We start from the raw sequence: 22636 nt of genomic DNA on the forward strand, positions 1-22636 counted from the left end.
AGTTGTGTGTTTAATATATTTATTTCCCAACGCGTTTCGAGGTCATAAAAACCTCTTCCTCAGGGGATGACATGTACATGTCATCCCCTGAGGAAGAGGTTTTTATGACCTCGAAACGCGTTGGGAAATAAATATATTAAACACACAACTTGTGAGGAATGATGGTCTGGCAGCGCACGTTTTATCCATAAAAAATCCTACTAGTGAATCTCACCGTGTAAGGTGGTATAGTATGCGGGAAGGGGAACCTGAGTTTCCTCTGGGTCAGATTCTGGCTGTGTAGAGTGTGAGGGGAATGTAGTGGTCTGGGTCAATGTACTTGCAGAATCATCTAGCAGTGGCTGGGCATCAGTGCACTTGTGGCGTCCCCAGGAGTACGGTCGCCACAGTGGCATTACCTTCCTCCTAGGGAGTGTCATGTCATGCTTGGGAGCAGCGAAGGATCTCTCTAGCAGTTAAACCAACACACAACACATTTCTCACTCCACGCCAGCAGGGAGACCTCTGAACATGACTGCTGAGGCGCTGCTCTCTGTGGTCGGGAGGAGGTAAGTTAGGCCATTCTGTGCAGGGAAGGGGAAGTGTGTGGACGTGAGAAGGGGAGCTGGAGGATGAGCAGAGTTAAGGCTCACTCCTAGCTGGAGCGCATGGCCCGGATTCCGGTCTCCGAGTTGGTAGGGACACTGACCTTCCTGCATCAGAATCCAGAGGAAGTAGCAGCTGTAAATGCTCTGTACCCAACTGAGGCTCGGAGGCCCCAGCATCAACGTGTGTGAGCCAGAAGGAAAAGGCTACGGCTGCCAGCCATACGAGAAAGTTCAAAAAGAGAGTCAACAGGGGGAACTTCAATGAACTCAGCACTGCGAGTACCTCAGATAAGCGCTAGAACGGAGGCCACACTACCTATCTGCAGAGAGAGAAATCCAAATTGGCTTCCAGGCTACCAACTCCTTCTCCATCTGTACTCTGGGTCCTGGACAGCACCTACCAAGTACAGGTAAAGGAACTGCATGACTGTGTCTGTCATCTTTCTCCTGCGCCTGGCGCATGGCTCAGCTACATCCTGCACTGAACACCATCTCCCAACTACTTCATCTGCCCTGTGACTACGGCCCTACCTGTGCAGGCCTTCTACATCTTAGCTGCACCACAACATCTGTCCCACAGAAGCGACACTGCAGCGCTGGTCAATCTAATCAGAAACCAGAGGTGGCGTCACGTATCATTCACCTATGAACGTAATTCACCCCTTTGCATGGACGACCAGGGCCACGGAACGGGTCACCACCACCGTGACACATCCCTGTGAGACACCGGCCCGGTACCGATTAACCCCACTGCCCTGGCTAGCCACCCACACTCCATGTCAGATTCATCTTGGACTGGGGAATTCACGATTTGACTTGATAACCCAGGCATGGTATGATAGAAAGAGCTACATGGACTAATGTGAAGTGTGGCCTGCTGCGTCATTCAGTTTGGGTGGGGGTGCAGGACACAAGGAAACGGGTTCTTCCTGACCAGGAGCCAGCACTTGACCACTCAGTGCTTGCATTTTTTGAAACTTCAGAAGAGGTGGGCATATTTGATGGAGTCTGTTTCGGCAATGTAAGCCAAAACCAGTTCCTCATGCTCCGCCTTTAAAAGCATTTAACCTACTCCCAGAAAAGGTATCATTCGAGGCGTTCCAGAGCCAGACCATGACGCAGGCTCAACACCTCCTGCCTTAGCTGCTATTGTGCTTTTGCCACTACCAGCAGATGCACCACCACTATCATCACCAGCTGCCCCCCCCGCGCCCACGTCCGTGGCCTCTTCCACCAAACTTCAAAATTTTGCACAAAATAGATACAGTGCCATATATCTGATGTTATTTTGTATCAGAAATGTACAGTTCTATTCAGTCAAAGGATAATTGTCAATCTCCATATATATTCCATCAGTCACACAGAGACGCTCACAGGCTCAGTATGGATTAGACAAGAATATAAAAAGTAGACAAAGTTTACAGTATCATCAGATAGCAGGTATATATAGCATAGTTTAAACATTAACAATGTACATCTATATATCAGGAGCAGTGTTGAGCCACCACGCTAGTGTTTTGGTTCACACAGGAGACAAGTTCATCGAATGTTCGTCGAACCCCATTGAAAACAATGGCAGGCAAACACAAACACATACAAACACATAGAAAAAAATTACAAAACACGTTAAAAGGTGTCCCAAAGCAGAGAAAATGCTCAGAAGACAAAAATTACATATGGAAAAGGGCAACTACATTTAGAAAAGAGGTGGAGGAGTAAAAGAAGGAGGTGGAAGAGACACAGATATAGGCTTGTCATTCCCTTGTGAAGTCAAGAAAGGCTGGAATAAAAATGTAAAATACCAACCTGAAAAAAATAAATTCTGAAATCAAACACGATCATATACCGTCGGACTTCCCACCAATAAATTATGCCAACTGGCGATCGGGTGGCGTTATTCCCACGAACCTCCAAACAGCGTCCATGAAGGCAAAGTGTTTGCTTTCCGGGGGTAGTATGATTGCAAAGCTGAACCTTAAAGGAATGTCCAAAAGGGCACCACCAGGAGTGGAGCCTGCGGCTTAATTGGACTCCACCCGGGAAACCACAACCATGCCACCTCAAGAAAAGATGCACATATTGAAAGCTTTGTCGATTGTGTGTGTGTGGTGTGGTATGTCCGTTTGTAGTTGTGCTAGCAATTTGTCAGCTTTATTCCATTAACGAACGAGACTCCGGCATGCCCCCGCAGTACACGTCAAGCTTACTAGAGGGATACGCGAGGCTCTGGCACTATCGTGGTCTATCATGGCCTTACATGTCCGGGGCTGCATGCGCACTACACTGAAAGGACCAGCTTTTGTCGCTTACAGGTGCAGAAAACCAGCAGAACACCGTTAGTGATGGGGATCTGTGATTCCAATTATTCCCGGCGAACGATGATTTCCCAGTAAGTGCAGGTCAACCTCAATTCCTGAATTAGGCCTAACCGGCATTCCTGAAAAAATGCAAAAAATTACGTGTCCAAACCACAGTTGCTGTAGCTTGCTTAACAGCTCGGCAGCCATTCTCAGGCCCAGTATGGATTCGACAAGATTCTTGAAAGATGATAAAGGGTACAGTTTTACTGGGTAACACGTATATATGTAGCATAGTTTACACATTAAAAACCTATGTCTATATATCAGGAGGCAGGCTCAGACTGTCTCAGGCCCAGTATGGATTAGACGTGATTGGACAAAGGTGAGAAAGGGTACCGTATCACTGGATAACAGGTATGTATAGCATAGTTTACACATTAAAAACGTAGGTCTATATAACAGGAGGCAGGCTCAGACGGTCTCAGGCCCAGTATGGATTAGACGTGATTGGACAAAGGTGAGAAAGGGTAACGTATCACCGGATTACAGGTATGTATAACATAGTTTACACATTAAAAACCTATGTCTATAGATCAGGAGGCAGGTTCAGATGGTCTCAGGCCCAGTATGGATTTGACCAGCTTGTACAAAGTTGAGAAAGGGTACATTATCACTGGATAGCAGGTATATATAGCATAGTTTAAATATTTAAAATCTCCATGTTCTCAGTATGGATTAGACAACAATCTAAAAAGTAGAAAAAAGGAAATGTATTTGAAGCGTACAGCAGTATACACTTTTGGTGGTATTTTTAAATCTTCATATATATTTCTGTCTCAGTAAGACAGTCCAGACTCTCCACAATAGGAAATGAGATGCATACAATTACTGACATAAAGTCTAGTGATTGCAGAAATTTAGGAATTCCTAATCACGGGATAAACTTCCGTCACAATTCTCAGAGGCGATGCAGACCCTCAATTAATTAGTGTGTGGAGACAGCAAAAACCTTTTTTTGTGAAGAAAGTGTTGCTGTATCGCAGTACCGTTGATCCCATCGCCATTACTCATATCCATATAATTTTGATCACAGGGAGAGATGTAAACATGGTGCTCACAGCCTATCATGCTCTGTCACGTAACTTTGGAGTGCAAAAGACAGAAGCCACAGGCCGTAGGCGATTCTATGGGATTGGCATGAGAGGGCACATTTAAAAATGTGCGCCGGGATATCACACGTCTGTGGGTAGGAAAACTGTGAAAGCTGATGAGAAACCACCACTGCATCTCATTGTGAGTCGACGTCCATAAGAAATGGAAGCCATTGATCATCTGAAGCTAGATCCCGGCCAGCGGGACAGGGCATAGCTACGTCTTAACCATCATCTTCTATCTTTTCACCAAATTTGTAGTGGCAGTCCCAGTGAAGGATTTGACAGCCCTGACTACACAGCGGAGGAGCAGGGAGAGGTAAATATTGCAAATACTGGGGCCCTGCCCAAGCAAGGGGGCCCACTCGTGGGCGTCGGTACTGGCACTGGGCCCCTCATAGTACGGCGGTGTGTCTGACGGCGGGTGTGCACCCCCACCGTCACAGACACTTGATTGCACTATGAGGGACCCTGTGCCAGTGCCCACGCCCAAGAGTCGGTCCACCCACCTGTCCAGGGCAACGGCACTCGCACGGTTGCGTGCACTAGGAGGTGACCCCGGCCATGGAGGGAGGAGGCAGCCCAGTTAGGGAGGTTTACAAAATGGCATAGGTTGATGTGGGACATTCACCTGCTGCTAAAGGCGAAATTGGTCAAGTCCCAGGAAGAGGCGGACCAAAGAAAGCCATTTTTCTGGCAACTTATGTGTCATCAGGGTAAGGTGTGACAAAATCCTTGGAAACCCATGCATGGTTCATTTTAATGCAGGTTAGATCATCCACATTTTGGGTCAACAGATGGGTCCTTTTTTCTGTCAGGATTGATCCAGCAGCACTGAAGACTCTTTCCGATAGCACACTTGCAGCTGGGCAAGCGAGCTCCTGTAAGGCATATTGTGCCAATTCAGGCCAGGTGTCCAGTTTAGCTGCCCAATAGTCAAATGGGAATGACCTGTGAGGGAGAACATCGATATGGGAAGAAAAGTAGTTTGTAACCATAGTTGACAAGTGCTGTCTCCTGTCACTTTCAATTGATGCAGTATTACCAGTCGTGTGAGCGGGACTTGAAGAATCAGTCCACAACATGGTCATGAAACCCCTGTCTCCAAAGCCACTTCTGATGTGTGCACCACCAACACCTCTTCCAAGTTGCCCCCGGCCCCTATGGCTCATGTGATAACCATCACCGCTGCTGTGTGCTGGGAATGCCTCAACCAACCGGTTTACCAGAGTTGCTTGTTTGTTAGCCAATATTAGGTCAAGGTTCTCCTGTTTGATGTTTTGGAATTTGCCTTTATAGCGTGGATCCAGGATGCTGGCCAACCAGTAGTCGTCATCGTTCATCATTTTGGCAATGCGGGGGTCCCTTTTTAGGATCTGCAAGGCACAGTCTGACATGTGGGCCAATGTTCTCGGTGTCAATGGTGCACTGCGATTGCTGGGTGGAGGAGCACTTTCAGGCAAATCCACATTCCTCCAGTCACGCACAAACCCAGTACCAGACCTTGCCACGCCAACATTTTCTCTTGCCCCACGAGAAGCATCCTCCTCCCCTAAATAATCATGCCCATCATCATCCTCCTCCTCCTCTTCTTCCTACACCTCGTCCATGACAGTTCCCTGAACAGAAAATGGCTGACTGTCATCAAGGCTTCCCTCCTCCTCTTCCTCATCATCCCCGGCTGCAGACGCCTGCGCCTTGATGTGCGTCAAAGTTTACATGAGCAGACGCATAAGTGGGATGCTCATGCTTATGATGGCGTCATCTGCGCTTACCAGCCGTGTGCATTCCTCAAAACATTGAAGGACTTTACAGAGGTCTTTCAGCTTCGACCACTGCACACTTGTCAACTCCATGTCTGCCCTCAAAGTGCCTGCCCGTGTATCCTCCCACAAATGCATTACGGCCTGCCTCTGTTCGCACAGCTGCTCAACCATGTACAGGTTGGAGTTCCACCTTGTTGCAACGTCGATAATTAGGCGGTGCTTGGGAAGGTGGAGCAATCGCTGCAGCTTCTGCATACGACTGGAGTGTACCGGCGACCGGCGGATGTGCGAGCACAGTCTTCGAACCTTAAGGAGCGGGCCTGTTAACTCTGGAAAATTAGTGAGGAAGCACTGCACCACCAGGTTCAAAGTGTGAGCCAAGCAAGGTATGTGTCTGAGTTTTGAAAGGGCTATGGCTGCCACTAAATTCCAGCCGTTATCACTAACTACCTTGCCTGCCTCAAGATGTAGACTGCCCAGCCATGACTCAGTTTGTCACTGAAAGTAGTCGGCCAGTACCTCCGCCGTGTGTCTGTCGCCCAAACACATCATCTGCAACACAGCCTGCTGACGCTTTCCACTAGCTGATCGATAGTGGGACACATCGAACGCCTACAGCCAACTGTTTCCTATACCGTGGGCTAGGCAGCACTGTGCCATCACAGCTGTCCCCTGTGGACCCTGCATCCACCACATTAACCCAGTGCGCAGTGATGGACACGTAACGGCCCTGGCCATACCTACTGGACCATGCATCAGTTGTGAGGTGCACCTTTCCACTCACTGGTTGCTTGAGTGCATGGACAACGCGGTCTTTCACATGAAGGTGGAGGGCTGGGATGGCTTTGCGAGAAAAGAAGTGGCGACTGGGTAGGTCATAGCGTGGTACTGCGTAGGCCATGAGTTTGCGGAAAGCTGCACTTTCAACCAACCGATAGGGCATCATCTCAAACGAGATTAGTTTGGCAATGTGGGCGTTCAAACCCAGTGTTCGCGGATGAGAGGATGAGTACTTTCTTGTCCTACTCATAGTCTCTGGTAGGGTGAGCTGGACTTGAGAGCTGCATATGGTGGAACTAGCGGTGGACATGGCGGACTGAGAAAGGGTTGATAATGGTGATGGAGTTGGTGTTCTTTCTGATGGCCTAGATTCAGTCTTTCGTTGCAATAACAGTGTGATTCCCTGACTGATTTGCCCTTGCGACGACAACTCAACATTTGCTGCTGGTTGTGTACTAACCGGTGGACTTACAGTGGGGGAAACAATGTAGCATTGCTGACTACCTTCTTTGGGAGCAGTAGCACATGTGGTACGTGAGTTTTGTTAGTCCGTGCACGCTTGCAAGTGCATGGTGGTTAAATGTCTTAGCATGCAACTGGTATTCAAATTTCTCAGATTTTTCCCTCGGCTCAAGGTCTTTGCGCACTTCTTACAGATAACCTTTGCCTGATCATTAGGATTTTGTTAAAAAAAAGTGCCACACTGCACTCTTCCTACTATGGAAGACATTTTGAGGCCTTGCACGCTGTGCTATTTTGACCGTCTGGCCAAGCTGTCCTGCAACTCTTTTGGTTTTTGTAACCCGTTTTTGGACTGCTCCGGGCCTGCCAGATAACAGCTGTTGCGATGTCGATGCCCGCTGCGGATGCTCCTCCTCCTCTTCTGAGCTATTGGCAGCGGCACCCTCTATCCCCAATGGATGCCAATCTGGGTCAACAACTGGGTCATCCATCACCTCCTCTTCAAAGTCATGTGCACCTTCCTCTGTGTCACTGTGTATGGTGGTATAGTATGCGGGAAGGGGCACCTGAGTTTCATCTGGGTCAGATTCTGGCTCAGTACACTGCGAGGACAATGTAGTGCTCTGAGTGAATGTACCAGCAGAATCATCTATCAGTGGCTGTGCATCAGTACACTCCATGTCAGATTCATCTTTGCCTGGGTAATTCATGATTTGACTTGATAACCCAGGCATGGTATGTGAAAACAGCTCCATGGAGTAATCTGTAGTGTGGCCTGCCGCATCCTTCAATTTTGGTTGGGGTGAAGGACACAAGGAAAGGTGTGGTTCATGAACATGAGCCTCCAAAGATGACTCAGTGCTTTTATTTTTTAAAACTTGAGAAGAGGAGGCGATAGAGCTGGAGGCTGAGTCAGCAATGTAAGCCAAAACTTGTTCTTGAAGCTCCGACTTTAAAAGCGGTTTACCTACTCCCAGAAAATGGAGCCTTGGAGGCCTTGTGGAGCCAGACGATGATGCAGGCTCAACACCTCCTGCACTAGGTGCTATTTTGCTTTTGCCACTACCAGCAGATTCACCACCAACACCAACACCATCATTACCAGCTGCCAACCCCCGCCCACTTCCACGGACTCTTCCACCACACTTCCTCATTTTTGGGGAAAATGTACCCAAAAAACCACCAACTACTGTATATGGTACTGTAAAACAAGGTACAAGGTGTATATAGTAGTGGAGAGAATTGGAATCTCTGTAGACTTCAGGACACAGTTGGATTCTGTCAGGCCCTGTTTATTTTACATCGCAATGTGACAGGCAGATTCTGGATGTTGTAAGAAAGATGGATAGAGGACTGTGGAGAATTGGAATCTCTCTACACTTCAGGACACAGTTGGATGCTGTCAGGCCCTGTGTCTATAACACCGCAATGTGACCGGCAGAAATTGCCTAGTGTATGACAAACTACAAGGTGTATATACGTAGAATTGGGCAGAATTGGAATCTCCCTAGAGTGTAGGTCTGTAAGAACGGACAAACTCCTCCAGCTTTTTCTTACAGAGTCACACACTTAGCTTCAATTTGGCCTTGATAACAGCCGTTACACGGTACTGAGAGAGGAGCGTGCACGTACACCGCTGTACGGTGTATGTAAAATTGTCAAGCTCCGTGTTTTTGTATACGGACTGACACACGCTGTCTCTCTAGTTTTGAATGTAATCAAACAGCAAATATACTAAACTGTTTGAAAAATGGACAAAACTATAAGGTGTAGGTCTGTAAGAACGGACAAACTCCTCGACTTTTTCTTACAGTCACACACGTAGATAGCTTCAATTTGGCCGTGATAACAGCCGTTACACGGTACTGAGAGAGGAGCGTGCACGTACACCGCTGTACGGTGTATGTAAAATTGTCAAGCTCCGTGTTTTTGTATACGGACTGACACACGCTGTCTCTCTCTAGTTTTGAATGTAATCAAACAGCAAATATACTAAACTGTTTGAAAAATGGACAAAACTATAAGGTGTAGGTCTGTAAGAACGGACAAACTCCTCGGCTTTTCCTTACAGAGTCACACACTTAGCTTCAACTTGGCCATTACACGGTACTGTGTGAGGAGTGTACACTGCTGTACGGTGTGTGAAAAAATGAACACTTACTACCTCACCAGGACAAAACAATACAATTTGGATTGCTTTTAAAAAAGCAGTTTGAACACCAGTGTGCACACAGCAATGCAGCTAGCCTTAAAAGGTAGGCTAATCAGCACCAGCGCTGCTGCACAAAAGCAAAAATCTTCACCTTTCACTGCACAGTAACTACAGTGAAAAGCGCTAGCAGCAGAAGCAGTTTTTTTTTTCTTTTTGCCTTCCTAACGCTCTCCCTACAGAATCAGCAGCTGCAGCAGCTCTCCCTATTCTGAGATCAGCATGAGTAACATGGCGGTCGGCGTTCCCACCCTTTTATACCCCCTGTGACGACACACAAAGCAAGACAATCACTTGCATGCCCTTCTCCAAGATGGTGGTGACTGCTGCCTATGTCATCACGTTGCCCACAGTGTCCGTTCTTCCTGATTGGCTGAAAAAGGGTGCTAAAGCATCTTTTGAAACTCGACTTTGGCGCTAAAGTCGCCGACCTTGTGGCCGACCTCATGCTAGGGCCGGGTTTCGTTTCATGAAACCCGACTTTGGCGAAAGTCGGCAACTTTTGAATTTTTTCGACCCGTTTCTCTCAACTCTAGCTGGGACCTATTCGGCAAAATGTGGAACTTTTTATCCCCATTAGACTGGAATGGCATGTCTGACTTAACCACTGATCCATTCATTCCCTCCGTGGCTGCATTTGTTTTTTTCTAGAAGCCCCAAAGAGAATGAATGGAGATGTGGTCAGACATCCCACCTGCCACTCCATTTTAAAATGGGGATAAGTGTTCTATCAACGATAAAACTTCGCTATTCTTCCAATCGGTGCAGTTTCTAATGGTCGGACCTAAGCGATCACCTATCCTGTGGAGTCCATGGATTGGTGATAACTTGTTTCAACCAAAGAATCCCATTAATGTAGACTACCATAATTATACATCCCAGTTCTGGGGGAGCATAGTAGATGTGCAGGAGCCACCTGTGTTTTACAGCCGAAGCTCCACTATAATGGGGATAACGACTGACAGATATTTGCATATAGCTGTAGGATGGGCCCCTAGAGTCCATTCCCCTGGTGGGCCCCAGACACCCCAGTCCGACACTGCTCAGGCGCCAGTCACGGTTGAACTTCTGTCTGTGACTGTTGCTGGCTAGATTGTGTCACAGTGGGGGTCTGTCACAATCCTGAGGTAAATTTATGTAGTATCTCTTGACGTTGGCAGTGTCCTCCTGTGGTCCTGACGATGGTGGCAAATCCTCGGGATCCTGATGCGGGTCTTGGGTCCAGCAGATGAGGTGATGAAGAGGGATACATCCTTATCCTGAACCGTCAGTGTCCCAACACTACCTATAAATAGAGTTGAGCGACTTTTGGTTTTTTAGGGTCGCGTTTCGTTTCGTGAAACCCGACTTTTCCAAAAGTCGGGTCGAGCAAGATCGTCCGATTATAGGGAAAAGTCGGGGTCGTCCCGAAACACGAAACCCAATGTAAGTCAATGGGGAATAAAAGTCGGCAGTGAGAGGAGGACAGGAAACACACCTACAGTGCCCATTTGAATGCCAAAAGCATCAATTCTTCTTACTTAAGCTTGTCAACCTTAATTAACTTCATAATACAAGTTACGCACTGAAAAATGGGGGTTATTTGGCTAAAGTTGTGGGGGGGGGGAGGGCTGGCTGCAGGTTTTCATGTGCCCTGGGCGAAAGAGCGCCCCTTTAACACATACCACAACTCATCATGCTCCGATACGGCAGATAAATAGCGGTATAGTACAATGAAAAATACCTCACTTTTTACATCTCATGACGAGGCCCATCTATTTCTCCATACAGAATCATTGGTCCCATATAATGTTTGAAACAGTATATGATGAGCTCCACATAATGCTACAGTATATGTTGGTCCCCATGGATGAAGCTCCACTGTCTTATGGGCCCAAATAATGCTCCAAACATAATGGGCCCCATTTCTAATGCTCTAGTGTATAATGGGCCCTGTAAATGCTGCTCCAGTGTCTGATGTCCACCTTTGGAATGTTCCACTGTATGGTGGGCCCCATCTATCATTCTCCAGAGTATAGTGCTCCCCAAAAATTGCTGTCCCAACATTGAAAACAATCAAATAAGTCTCCTCGCTAGGGAATCCCTGTACTTGTCTGGACAGGTGCTGTAGCTTGCTTAACAGCTCGCCAGCCGTTCTCACGCCCAGTATGGATTGCACGTGATTGCACAAAGGTTAGAAAGGGTACCGTATCCCTGGATAACATGTATGGATAGCATACACATTCAAAATATATGTCTCAGGAGGCAGGCTCAGACGGTGTTAGGCCCAGTATGGATTGCACGTGATTGCACAAAGGTTAGAAAGGGTACCGTATCCCTGGATAACATGTATGGATAGCGTACACATTCAAAATATATGTCTATACAGCATGAGGCAGGCTCAGACGGTGTTAGGCCCAGTATGGATTGCACATGATTGCATAAAGGTTAGAAAGGGTACCGTATCCCTGGATAACATGTATGGATAGCGTACACATTCAAAATATATGTCTATACAGCATGAGGCAGGCTCAGACGGTGTTAGGCCCAGTATGGATTGCACGTGATTGCACAAAGGTTAGAAAGGGTAACGTATCCCTGGATAACATGTATGGATAGCGTACACATTCAAAATATATGTCTCAGGAGGCAGGCTCAGACGGTGTCAGGCACAGTATGGATTTGACGGCCCAGATTACACAGCGGAGGAGCAGGGAGAGGTAAAGATTGCAAATGATGGGGTCCTGCCCAAGCAAGGGGGGCCCACTCGTGGGCGTCGGTACTGGCACTGGGCCCCTCATAGTACAGCGGTGTGTCTGACGGCGGGTGTGCACCACCACCGTCAGAGACACTTGATTGCACTATGAGGGACCCTGTGCCAGTGCCCGCGCCCAAGAGTCGGCCTACCCACCTGTCCAGGGCAACGGCACTCGCACGGTGTCGTGCGCTAGGTGTTGACCCCGGCCATGGGGGGGGAAGCAGCACAGTTAGGGAGTTTTAGAAAGTGGCATATGTTGATGTTGGACATTCAGCTGATGCAAAAGGCGAAATAAGTGAAGTACCAGGAAGAGGTGGACCAAAGCAAGCCATTTTTCTGTCACCCTATGTGTCATCAGGGGAAGGTGGGACAAAATCCTTGGAAACCCATGCGTGGTTCATTTTAATGAAGGTTAGATCATCCACATTTTGGGTTGACAGACGGGTCCTTTTTTCTGTCAGGATTGATCCAGCTGCACTGAAGACTCTTTCCGATAGCACACTTGCAGCTGGGCAAGCGAGCTCCTGTAAGGCATATTGTGCCAATTCAGGCCAGGTGTCCAGTTTAGCGGCCCAATAGTCAAAGGGGAATGACCTGTGTGGGAGAACATCGATATGGGAGGAAAAGTAGTTTGTAACCATAGTTGACAACTGCTGTCTCCTGTCACTTTCCATCGATGCAGTATTACCAGTTGTGTGAGCGGTATTTGAAAAATCAGTCCACAACATTGTCATGAAACCCCTGTCTCCAATGCCACTTCTGCTGTGTGCACCACGAACACCTCTGCCAAGCTGCCCCCGGCCCATACGGCTCGTGTGAGAACCATCACCGCTGCTGTGTGCTGGGAATGCCTCAAGCAACCGATTTACCAGAGTTGCTTGTTTATTAGCCAATATTAGGTCAAGGTTCTCCTGTGGCATGATGTTTTGTAATTTGCCTTTATAGCGTGGATCCAGGATGCTGGCCAACCAGTAGTCGTCATCGTTCATCATTTTGGCAATGCGGGGGTCCCTTTTTAGGATCCGCAAGGCATAATCTGACATGTGGGCCAATGTTCCCGGTGTCAATGATGCACTGCGAGTGCTGGGTGGAGGAGCACTTTCTGGCAAATCCACATCCCTCCAGTCACGCACAAACCCTGTACCAGACCTTGCCACGCCAACATTTTCACTTGCCCCACGAGATGCATCCTCCTCCCCTAAGTAATCATCCCCATCATCCTCCTCCTCCTCCTCTTCTTCCTCCACCTCGTCCAGGAGAGGTCCCTGAGCAGACAATGGCTGAATGTCATCAAGGATTCCCTCCTCCTCTTCCTCCTCATCAACATTGGCTGCAGACGCCTGCTCCTTAAGGAGCGTCAAAGTTTGCATGAGCAGACGCATAAGTGGGATGCTCATGCTTAGGATGGCGTCGTCTGCGCTTACCAGCCGTGTGCATTCCTCAAAACACTGAAGGACTTTACAAAGGTCTTTCAGCTTCGACCACTGCACGCCTGTCAACTCCATGTCTGCTCTCAAAGTGCCTGGCCGTGTATCCTCCCACAAATGCATTATGGCCTGCCTCTGCTCGCACAGCCGCTCCACCATGTGCAGGGTGGAGTTCCACCTTGTTGCAATGTCGATAATGAGGCGGTGGTTGGGAAGGTGGAGCAATCGCTGCAGCTTCTGCATACGAACGGAGTGTACAGGCGACCGGCGGATGTGCGCGCACAGTCTTCGCACCTTCTGGAGCAGGGCTGTTAACTCCGGATAATTTTTGAGGAAGCACTGCACCACCAGGTTCAAGGTGTGAGCCAAGCAAGGTATGTGGCTGAGTTTTGAAAGGGCTATGGCTGCCACAAAATTACGGCCGTTATCACTAACTACCTTGCCTGCCTCAAGATGTACACTGCCCAGCCATGACTCAGTTTGTCGCTTCAAGTACTCGGCCAGCACCTCGGCGGTGTGTCTGTCGCCCAAACACATCATCTGCAACACAGCCTGCTGACGCTTTCCACTAGCTGCTCGATAGGGGGACACATCGTGTGCAACAGTGGCAGCTGCAGATGGAGTGCTCGTACGACTGCGCTCTGTGGACGAGCTTTCGCTTCTGGAGGAGGAGGAGGGTCGAACGCCTACAGCCAACTGTTTCCTATACCGTGGGCTAGGCAGCACTGTCCCACCATCGCTGTCCCCTGTGGACCCTGCATCCACCACATTAACCCAGTGCGCAGTGATGGACACGTAACGGCCCTGGCCATGCCGACTGGACCATGCATCAGTTGTGAGGTGCACCTTTCCGCTCACTGACTGCTTGAGTGCATGGACAATGCGGTCTTTCACATGATGGTGGAGGGCTGGGATGGCTTTGCGAGAGAAGAAGTGGCAACTGGGTAGGTCATAGCGTGGTACTGCATAGGCCATGAGTTCGCGGAAAGCTGTGCTTTCCACCAACCGAAAGGGCATCATCTCAAACGAGATTAGTTTGGCAATGTGGGCGTTCAAACCCAGTGTACGCGGATGAGAGACTGAGTACTTTCTTGACCTACTCATAGTGTCTGGGAGGGTGAGCTGGACTTGAGAGCTGCATATGGTGGAAGTAGCGGTGGACAGGGCGGACTGAGAGAGGGTTGATGATGGTGATGGAGTTGGTGTTCTTTCTGATGGCCTAGAATCAGTCTTTCGTTGATATAACAGTGGGATTCCCTGACTGCTGTGGTCTTGCAACGACACCTCAACATTTGCTGCTGTGCTAACCGGTGGGCTTACAGTGGGGGAAACAATGTAGCGTTGCTGACTACCTTCGTTGTGATCAGTTGCACATGTGGCACTTGAGGTTTGGTGTTGTGTCCACGCTTGCAAGTGCATGCTGGTTAAATGTCTAAGCATGCAACTGGTATTCAAATTTTTCAGATTTTTCCCTCGGCTAAAGGTCTTTGCGCACTTCTTACAGATAACCTTGGCCTGATCATGAGGATTTTGTTCAAAAAAGTGCCACACTGCACTCTTCCTACTTTGGCAGACATTTTGCGGCCTAGCACGCTGTGATCTTTTGACCCTCTGGACAAGCTGTCCAGCAACTCTTTTGATGTTTGGAACCTGTCTTTGGAGTGCTCCGGGCCTGCCAGATAACAGCTGTTGCAATGTCGATGTCTGCTGTGGATGCTCCTCATCTGAGCTATTGGAAGCAGCACCCTCTTCCCCCATTGGATGCCAATCTGGGTCAACAACTGGGTCATCCATCACCTCCTCTTCTATGTCATGTGCACCTTCCTTTGTGTCACCGTGTATGGTGGTATAGTGTGCGGGAAGGGGCACCTGAGTCTCATCAGGGTCAGAATCTGGCTCTGTACACTGCGAGAACAATGTAGTGCTCTGAGTGAATGTACCAGCAGAATCATCCATCAGCAGCTGTGCATCAGTGCACTCCATGTCAGATTCATCTTGGCCTGGGTAATTCACCATTTCACTTGATAATCCAGGCATGGTATGTGAAAACAGCTCCATGGAGTAATCAGTAGTATGGCCTGCGTCATCCTTCAATCTTGGTTGGGGTGAAGGACACAAGGAAAGGTGTGGTTCATGAACATGAGCCTCCAATGACGACTCAGTGCTTTTACTTTTTACAACTGAAGAAGAGGAGGCGATAGAGCTGGAGGCTGAGTCAGCAATGTAAGACAAAACTTTTTCCTGATGCTCTGGCTTTAAAAGCGGTTTGCCAACTCCTAGAAAACTAAGCGTTCGAGGCCTTATGTAGCCAGACGATGACGCAGGGTCAGCACCTCCTGCATTCGGTCCTATTTTGCTCTTGCCACTACCATCAGATCCACCACCAACACCATCATTACCAGCTGCCAACCCCCGCTCAATTCCACGGCCTCTTCCACCAGCCTTCCTCATTTTTGGTAGAAATGTAGACAAAATCCAACAAACTATATAGTAATGTAAAACAAGGTACAAGGTGTCTATAGGACAGGGGAGATTTAGAATTTCTGCACACACTTGTGGACAGTGGACACTTTTGGATTGTGTGAGGCCCACTGATATCTGAGCGCTATGTGACAGGCTCGATGGCACAGCTGTGACCAAAGTGATGAGAGGATAAGGGAGATTTTGAATCTCTGCGCACACTTTTGGACACTGGACACTTGTGGATTGTGTGAGGCCCACTGATATCTGAGCGCTATGTGACAGGCTCGATGGCACAGCTGCCTGTGACAAAAGTGACGAGAGGATAATGGAGATTTTGAATCTCTGCGCACACTTTTGGACACTGGACACTTGTGGATTGTGTGAGGCCCACTGATATCTGAGCGCTATGTGACAGGCTCGATGGCACAGCTGCCTGTGACAAAAGTGACGAGAGGATAATGGAGATTTTGAATCTCTGCGCACACTTTTGGACACTGGACACTTGTGGATTGTGTGAGGCCCACTGATATCTGAGCGCTATGTGACAGGCTCGATGGCACAGCTGCCTGTGACAAAAGTGACGAGAGGATAATGGAGATTTTGAATCTCTGCGCACACTTTTGGACACTGGACACTTGTGGATTGTGTGAGGCCCACTGATATCTGAGTGCTATGTGACAGGCTCGATGGCACAGCTGCCTGTGACAAAAGTGACGAGAGGATAATGGAGATTTTGAATCTCTGCGCACACTTTTGGACACTGGACACTTGTGGATTGTGTGAGGCCCACTGATATCTGAGCGCTATGTGACAGGCTCGATGGCACAGCTGTGACAAAAGTGACTAGAGGATAAGGGAGATTGGATTGCTTTTAAAAAAGCAGTTTGCGGAGCAGTGGGTAAACAGCAATGCCAGCGTGTCAGGAAGCCTTAAAAGGCAGCCCAACAACCAACACCACTGATACACCACTCTATAGCCTCCCCTTGCACTGCACACACAGTGACTTGTGTGTTGTGCAGGCCAAATCGCTAGCAGCAGAAGCAGTTTTTTTGTCTTCTTCCCTGCCTAACGCTCTCCCTACAGAATCAGCAGCAACCTCTCCCTATACTAAGATCGGCAGAAGTAAGATGGCGGTCGGCGTGCACGCCCTTTTATACCCCCTGTGACGCCCACCAAAGCAAGCCAATCACTTGCATGCCCTTCTGAAAGATGGTGGTGACCCGTGCCTAGGTCATCACGTTGCCCACAGTGTCCGTGGATCCTGATTGGCTGAAAAAGAGCGCAAAACGAACTTTTGAAACGCGACTTTGGCGCGTAAGTCGCCGACCTCGTGGCCGACCTCATCCTAGGGTCGGGTTTCGTTTCATGAAACCCGACTTTGCCAAAAGTCGGCGACTTTTGAATTTTTTCGACCCGTTTCGCTCAACTCTACCTATAAAGTCTATGGTCACTTTTTATGGACCAGATTTGCAGCACTGCCCAAACACAGTTTGCAATGGGCAGCCTCGTTCACTATGCCGAATCGACACACACCTAAGTCCCATTCATAGACCTTGTCTCTCACGGTCAGTACTGTCAGCGGGGTCGGCTGTGGCAGCATTGTCGACTGTGGCAGCAGTCTCAGCGAGGGCAGTAATGTTGGCTGGGACAGTGGTGTCTGAGCGGTACTCAGTCGACGGGCTCCTGTCAAAGCACTCTGCCGTCCCAGGCTCTGCTCTGCTCTGCCCAGACGTCTCTCAGCTGATTTTACCTGACAGGCATCCCGTGCGCCCGAAGATCCCATTAAAACTGTCTGGTCACTTGCGCACTGCAGGTCTCTCCGCTTAGTCATGCCCCCTTTTCTCAATCGCAGAGTATTGTCTGGAGTCTCAAGCTTTCCACCCCGCAATATCGGTGACAGCCCCAACGGTTCCGGACCCTTCACGTAGGAGACATGCTTAGTTCCCTCCCCTTTCAATATCACATAACAAGTCATTTCATGAACACATGATTACCTACAGGTGCTTCTCATAAAATGAGAATATGATCAAAAAGTTAATTTATTTCAGTTCTTCAACACAAAACGTGAAACTTACCAGTATTTTTCAGATTATAAGATGCTCCGGATTATAAGATGCGCCCCAAATTTTGAGGAGAAAAATAGGAAAACATTTTTTCTTTAATAAAATGGTGGTGCTTCTTATAATCCATGCATCTTATTGTTTACCGGGGGTGGTGGCTGCAGTGAAGCGGGGTCCCAGGATCGCTGCTGGAGGAGGCAGGAGTGGAGTGGTGCTGCAGGCCACAGACTGAGATGAGGGGGTGTTCTGATGTGCAGTGCGCTGCTGCGGGTGTCCACTGCTGCAGGTGTCCAGTGCTGCGGGGGTGCCTGGCGGTGCTGCTAGTGTGCCCAGCAGTGCTGCTGGGGTCTCCGGTGGTGCTGCTCCGGTCTCCAGCAGTGCTGCTGTGGTCTCTGGTGCTGTGGGGGCTCTGCCGACACTTTGTGAAAGGCGAGAGTCCCCGCAGTCCCATGGTTTCCTGTGCGGTGGACTTCGGGAAAATGGCCGCTGGGGGCGGCGCATGCACAGGTGGAGATCTCGGCATCAAGATTTCAGCGCTGAAATCTCATCTCCTGAGATTTTGATGACGAGATCTCCATCTGCACATGCACCGCCCCCCAGCGGCCATTTTCCCGGAGTCCACCGAACAGGAAACCACGGGGCTGCGGAGGCTCTAGCCTTTCACAAAATGTCGGTAAAGCCCCCCGCAGCACAGGACACCCCAGCAGCACCGCCAGACACCCCCTCATCTCAGGCTGCAGCAACAGTACCGGTAAGGTATATACGCATTGTAACAACCCCGCCAGCCTCACTTCATGGACTCCCATCCCTCACACACCAACTTACTCACTGCTCCAGGCCTTGCTGTGTGTTCTGTCTGCTGCCAGCTTCATGCTGTGTGCCTCTTGCTTCCTGCCTGCTCTCTGCATGCTTCCTGACTGTGTGCATAGGGGGGCAGCGCCAGAACTCTCTGTTTTTTATGTAATCAGGGTGCACCTGTCTAAGGGTGCACCTGTCAATTTTTAAGAGACCTCTACACTGTGTGCAGAATTATTAGGCAGATGAGTATTTTGATCACATCATCATTTTTATACATGTTGTCCTACTCCAAGCTGTATAGGCTTGAAAGCCAACTGCCAATTATGTTAATCAGGTGATTTGCATCTCTGTAATGAGGAGGGGTGTGTTCTAATGACATCAACACCCTATATAAGGTGTGCTTAATTATTAGGCAACTTCCTTTCCTTTGGCAAAATGGGTCAGAAGAAAGATTTTACGGACTCTGAAAAGTCAAAAATAGTGAGATGTCTTGCAGAGGGATGTAGCAGTCTTGAAATTGCCAAATTTATGAAGCCTGATCACCGAACAATCAAGCGTTTCATGGCAAATAGCCAACAGGGTCGCAAGAAGCGTGTTGATAAAAAAATGCACAAAATAACTGCCCATGAATTGAGGTAAATCAAGCGTCAAGCTGCCAAGATGCCATTTGCCACCAGTTTTACCATATTTCAGAGCTGCAACATTACTGGAGTATCAAAAAGCACAAGGTGTGCCATACTCAGGGACATGGCCAAGGTAAGGAAGGCTGAAAAATGACCACCTTTGAACAAGAAACATAAGATAAGATATTTCTTGGCCCAGTCTTGATGTTTTAAGACTGATTTTTCTAAGGTTTTATGGACTGATGAAATGAGAGTGATTCTTGATGGGCCAGATGAATGGGCCCGAGGCTGGATCAGTAAAGGGCAGAGAGCTCCACTCTGACTCAGAAGCCAGTAAGGTGGAGGTGGGGTACTGGTATGGGCTGGTGTCATCAAAGATGAACTTGTGGGACCTTTTCGGGTTGAGGATTGAGTGAAGCTCAACTCCCAGACCTACTGCCAGTTTCTGGAAGACACCTTCTTCAAGCAGTGGTACAGGAAGAAGTCGGTATCGTTCAAGAAAAACATGATTTTCATGCAGGACAATGCTCCATCACATGCATTCAAATACTCTACAGCGTGGCTGGCCAGTAAAGGTCTAAAAGAAGAAAAAATAATGACATGGCCCCCTTGTTCACCTGATCAGAACCCTATAGAGAACCTGTGGTCCCTCATAAAATGTGAGATCTACAAGGAGGGAAAACAGTGCACCTCTCAGAACAGTGTCTGGGAGGCTGTGGTGGCTGCTGCATGCAATGTTGATCGTAAACAGATCAAGCAACTGACAGAATCTATGTATGGAAGGCTTTTGAGTGTCATTGTAAAGAAAGGTGGCTATATTGGTCACTGATTTTTTTTTTTTTTCTTTTTTGAATGTCAGAAATGTGTCAGAAATGTTTATTTCTAAATTTTGTGTTATTTTGGTTTACCTGGTGAAAATAAACAAGTGAGATGGGTATATACTTGGTTTTTATTAAGTTGCCTAATAAATCTGCACAGTAATAGTTGCCTGCACAAACAGATATCCTCCTAAGATAGCCAAATCTAAAAACAAAACCACTCCAAATTCCAAAAATATTAAGCTTTGATATTTATGAGTCTTTTGGGTTGATTGAGAACATAGTTTTTGTTCAATAATAAAAAGAATCCTCTCAAATACAATTTGCCTAATAATTTTTCACATAGTGTATTTCTGTTAATGTTGACGGTTATGGCTTACAGCCAATGAAAACCCAAAAGTAATTATCTCAGTAAACTAGAATACTTTATAACATCAGCTTGAAAAATGATTGGCCTACTGAAATAAATGTACGTTCAGTAAATGCACTCAATACTTGGTCGGGGCTCCTTTTGCATCAATTACTGCATCAATGCGGCGTGTCATGGAGGCGATCAGCCTGTGGCACTGCTGAGACATTACAGAATCCCAGGTTGCTTTGATAGCAGCCTTCAGTTCATCTGCATTGTTGGGTATGGTGTCTATCATCGTCCTCTTGACAATACCCCATAGATTCTCTATGAGATTAAGGTCAGGTGAGTTTGCTGGCCAATCAATCACAGTGATACTGTTGTTTTTAAACCATGTATTGGTACTTTTGGGAGTGTGAACAGGTGCCAAGTCCTGCTGGAAAATGAAATTTCCATCTAAAAAAGCTTGTCGGCAGAGTGAAGCATGAAGTGTTCTAAAATTTTCTAGTAGACAGCTGCTCTGGCTTTTGTCTTGATAAAACACAGTGGACCTACACCAGCAGATGACATGGCTCCCCAAACCATCACTGATTGTGGAAACTTCACTGTTATGAATGAGTCACCGTAGGAGGCAAAAACAGAAATACTAGCTAAGTCCAGAAAACCAGAGAAGTTGGCAGCTATCGGATTGCAGACCCCTGAACCTAACAACAACAACTAGCAGTAGCCGTGGGGGGTTCCTACGGTGCCCTAGACCCCTCGATCACAGCCGGAGAACTACATAGCCTAAAGACAGAAAGGGAAATCTAAACTGCCCCAGAGCAGACCCCAAAGCAATAGGCCGCCCCCAACATTTAATGACGGTGAAGCAAGATGAAAAAACACTCACACAGATAGAAAGATAGGCTGAGCAAATGATGGGGCCCAAGCTAACTAAATAGGACAGAATAGAAAAGCTGCTGTCTGCAATCCGCCAAAACCCTCTCAAAACAAGAGCCAACAGACTGATAGGGAAAAAAGCCCTGAAGACGCTAGGCTTCAAAAAGACTATATCAGTACTCAGGTATTTTCTGAAGACAGAGCAAAAAGGAATTCAGCTCACCCAGCAGGGAAAGGCAGAAATCCAGAAAAACAAGGCAAAACAAAGCCAAAACACAAATGCAAAAAGTAGAGCAGAAAACTTAGCTTTTGAGGAGCAGGAATCAGACTGGTCTCCAAGAATCCCTCAGAGTAATCACCCGCAAGGCAGAAGGACGTCAGCTGCCTTATATCCTGTCAGCAATTCCAGTCATCATTCTGCTCAGGTGCTTTGTAATCAGCCTCACTACCTTCCTTCACAAGAAGAGGGAGTTCATCAGACTTCAATGGTGAAGGGGAAAATGAACTCACAACAGTGCCTCCCCCTTGAGGAGGGGTCACCGAACCCTCATCCACGCCACCAGGGCGATCAGGGTGAGCCCGATGAAAGGCACGCACCAATCTTTTGGCATGAATATCAGAGGCAGAGACCCAGGAATTATCCTCCTGACCATAACCCTTCCACTTAACCAAATACTGGAGTCTCCGTCTAGCCAGACGGGAATCCAGTATCTTCTGTACCTTATATTCCATGTTACCTTCAACTAATACAGGGTCCCGGAGGTGCCACCCCAGGAACCACTGGTTCAACAAACCTCTTCAACAAGGACTTATGAAACACCTTATGAATTTTAAATGTGACAGGAAGAGCCAAACGAAAAGAGACCGGATTAATAATCTCCAAAATCTTGTAAGGTCCAATAAATCTAGGCTTAAACTTAGGAGAAGCCACCTTCATAGTGATATTTTTTGATGATAACCAAACCATATCACCAACCTTAAACTGGGGACCAATGGTCCTATGTCGGTTGGAAAACCGCTGGGCCTTTTCCTGGGAGAGAGAGAACTTATCCACCACTTGGTCCCAGATCTGGTGCATTCTCTCCACCACAGTGTCAACACCTGGGCAGGCAGAAGGCTCCACCTGCCCTGAAGAAAATCGAGGATGAAACCCAAAGTTACAAAAAAAAGGTGACATCAAAGTGGCAGAACTAGCTCTATTATTTTAAAGCAAATTCGTCCAAGGCT

Source organism: Dendrobates tinctorius, unplaced genomic scaffold, assembly GCF_039654945.1.
Source record: "Dendrobates tinctorius isolate UK_male_01 unplaced genomic scaffold, ASM3965494v1 ptg000036l, whole genome shotgun sequence".
In the NCBI taxonomy this organism is placed as follows: Eukaryota; Metazoa; Chordata; class Amphibia; order Anura; family Dendrobatidae; genus Dendrobates; species Dendrobates tinctorius.